The following is a 3,811-nucleotide window of genomic DNA, read 5'->3' as shown; positions in this document are numbered from 1 at the left end:
TCAACGATTGCGTAATGTGCCTACAACTTATGGCCAGCGTATGCGGAACGTGTGTCATATGCTGAGTACGTCGAGAAATTTTCAACATGCTGAAAATTTGTCGACGTACTCGGCATATGATGACGTATGCCAGCGTACTATGACATATGCCAGCGTACTACAATGTATGCCAGCGTGCTCTTAACGTATACCAGCTTTCCCATAACGTATTCGACGTGTGCCAGCGTTTTAGCCAAATTTTTCATACGTCAGGCATACGCTGGCCAAATCGTCAAGGTGTGACAGGGCCTTGAGATGTGTCACTGTCTTATCAAAACCCACAGTGTTTAATGAAATCAGTGATAGTTCGCCCACTGTTTCCCTAACGGTTGTCATGATTTACCAACGTCACCAATAACGAAACAAAACGTATTTGCTCACGAGCAGCACCACGACAGGTCGGGTTGGATAACCTAGAGCAGCGGTTCCCAACCTTTTTCCTTTATGTGGACCACTACACAGTCATCGAAAGCTTTTGTGGACCACAACATAATAATGAAAAAAAAACATCTACAACTTTAGTGCTATTGGAATGCTGTAGTCCAGAAGGAGTTCCGAATACCACCCTGATACACCACCCCCATTGACCCTTTATTTTAGTTGAAGTTCTGCAAAACTGGAGGATTTTGCAAGTGTTATAACAGACAATTTGTGTTCTACAGTGTTGAAGTGTATAATTCAATTTAAATTTAACCGCCATTTTCCGCAATGTGTATTACATCACCTTATCCAACACGTTGCAGTAGTTATTCATGCTTGTTGTTTGTGTCCTTTATGACATCCTTAAAAACAGCAAGTTTCCTGTTTGGAATGATTTTCCATTTCGTTTGACTGCCAGACAGGCAGACAGAGTTAAAATATTATATCACTCCTCTCTGTGCATGCATGATTGGGATGAATTCATCACCAAAGTACAGTAAAATGAAAGACTCGTCTTCCTATTCATGTTCAAAATATAACATTCAGTTTGAATAAGTTGTTCCTCGATCTTAAACTGATAAGACAGACAGACAGACAGAGACAGACACGAACCAATTGCTTCACCACGCTTTTCAAATCGTGTGCGCGGGGTAATAATAATGTAACATCCAATATGACAAATGAGGAACACAGATGATATTATTATTATTATTATTATTATTATTATTATTATTATTAGTAGTATTCTTTTTCTTCTTCTTCAGCCTGGTGTTGGCTTAGTGGTTCAGGTGGTGGCTTGGGATCCTTGGGGTCCTGAGTTCAAACCCTGCTGGCCACTGAATTAACATCAAGGGGGTTGACTCAGCCTGTCATCCTTCCAAGGTCGGCGAAATGAGCACCAGTATACTGGTAATTATCACTGCGTGTCAAAGGCAACTAAAGGGTTGGCGTCAGGAAGGGCATCCGGCCATAAAAAATTGCCACAAGAAAGGGTACCATGATTGGAGCCCACAAAAAGCTGACCCGGCTCAGGGAAAAAGGCTTTAAAATGGTGTGATGATGATTATTATTATTATTATTATTATACTCGCAAGGTAGCCGTGCTACGCATGGTGGGATCCCAAAATCTCAGAAAAATAATGTTTTGAGAAACTTTAGGAAAACTCAAACCCACTTTAGGACATGTGCAGGAACCCCAAAAGCTGCACATAAAATTGGGTGGGGCTGGCCCTAAAACTGGGAGTAGTACTGTGTAAAATCAATGTACCTTTAATGATGATGATGATGATGAAGCTGATAACAATGATGATGGTGATGTTGGCTGGAGGAGGAGGGAATGGCTCTGATGTGTCATGATGAAGGAAATGGGTTATTACAGATAAATAGAAACAAGCCGGTGGTCGCTATATAATTGCTAACTAGTCATACAGTTTTTGACGGATCGGGCTGAAAATTTTTGACAAAGAGGTTGATTGTCGTGCGCACAAAAGCGCGGAAGCCGATTTTTGATTTTCGAAAAAAAATATATATAAAAATATTTTTCGGATTTTTTCAAAAATGTCAAAGTCCTGTTGCTAGGCAGCGGTGGCGTCTATAGCAACAGTGCTCAAAAGCATACAACTCGATCCTGGTATGAACCTACCAGTCAAGTTTCATCAAAATCGGTTGACTCCTTTGGCCTCCAGAACTGTCCATTACATACAAACAGACAGACGGAAAACCTGAGAAAAACGGTAGTCTTGCGACCACCCCAAAAAAGTTTCAAGCGAACGTGGTGTGATGTTGATGGCAAAGTCTAGACACAGATAATGCCAAAACGACCAATGGCAAATCCCGAATGTGTCTACACGAGGACAATTTAATTAAATGCGAAACTTGATCGACAATATTCCTTGTCGTTTTGTTCATCTTTGGGAGAAAGATCGGCGTCGTATGAGTGGAAACGCAAAATCACAATTGCATTGACATAGATGTTGCTGAACCAGCAAATGACGAAACTGTGAATGCTGAACCCGTGAATGAATTTACATGCAGAGAGAGGGCAGCTTCGGATGGGAGGAAACTCAAAATCATAATTGTATTGAGACATTGATGAAAACTTTCACCCACCTTCGGACACCCGCTGGGACCCCAAAAGGTTCCCCAGAAAGTTTGGTGGGGTTGGCCGAGGGAGTAGTAGTTCGGTGACAGACATTCAGACACTTCTGCTTCATTATATAGATCATCATTATTTCTTCCATTCCCCTCCCACGGATCATCCCACAGACCTATGGTCTGCAGGGGTACCGCAGATGGTCCATGGGGGGGGGGGGAGAGTTGGGTGGAGGAAAGAAATAATGAAACCACTGGTCAAGAGATATCAACACCGGCCTCAAAGCAATCTTGGTTCAAATCCCAACCCAGCTATAAACTGGCATCGTTTTTCGCAGGCAGGGCGAGGCAACAATATGTGTGCAATCCATCGGATGGATATTAAACTGGGTATCCTGTCTATCAGCATTAGGTGATGGGTGTTAAAGACCCCCCCCCCCCATGTCCTTTGCCATGTCAGTAAGTTGTCCATCGTCATCACCCTGAACAAAGTACAAATTCATGCCCTGCCCGACTGCTGGGAAGGCAATGGGAACCTTTTATCTGGACGTAATTGCAACTCGAATCAGCTAGTTGCATCATCGCTGTGTCAATTTTCATGAGAAATTTTGTTCAATGAAAATTAAAAGACTAATAGACATGATTTCAAATATGAATGTTGCCATCACACAACAACTTCTGGTGTAATAATAATAATAATAATAATAATAATAATAATAATAATAATAAAAAAGCAGCTTAGTAATTTCATAACACAACTTTTCAAGGCTTTGCATTATTCAGGATTGAAGGAAGGATGATTAGGGTAGAGGGGAGGGTGGAGGGATAGAGGGACAGCCAAGGATCATCGGTTTGATTACAAAACCTGAAATGACCTCGTTCAAGGCAATGCGAGCTGTGCATATCAAAGGCATTTCATTATATTAATATAAAAACTGCAGGCAGTAAACAATTAAATATACTCTTTTCAGGTTGAACAAAAAAATCAATAAATACACCTCCACATTCTGGGAGAGCAGAATGTATTGGGGGACACTTGGGATGTCCAAAACTACAAAATATATTTGTCATAGGAGGAGGCAAGTGCAGAGTGTAAACTAAAGGAACCTACTTTCCCCTCGCGCGTTGTCCCCGTGACCTGCTTGGGCTCCACTCGAGTTTGGAGGAAAGCCGAAGGGATGAATGATCGTCCTGGGTGCACAGACAGTGCCGGCAGGAAAGCCTGCGTGGCGTGGGGAAAGCACAGGCTCGGCAGCCTGTA

This window comes from Eptatretus burgeri, chromosome 11 (genome assembly GCF_056783735.1).
Source record: "Eptatretus burgeri isolate ZD-2024b chromosome 11, Ebu_testis_v1, whole genome shotgun sequence".
In the NCBI taxonomy this organism is placed as follows: domain Eukaryota; kingdom Metazoa; phylum Chordata; class Myxini; order Myxiniformes; family Myxinidae; genus Eptatretus; species Eptatretus burgeri.
Note: the sequence above shows the minus strand (reverse complement) of the source record.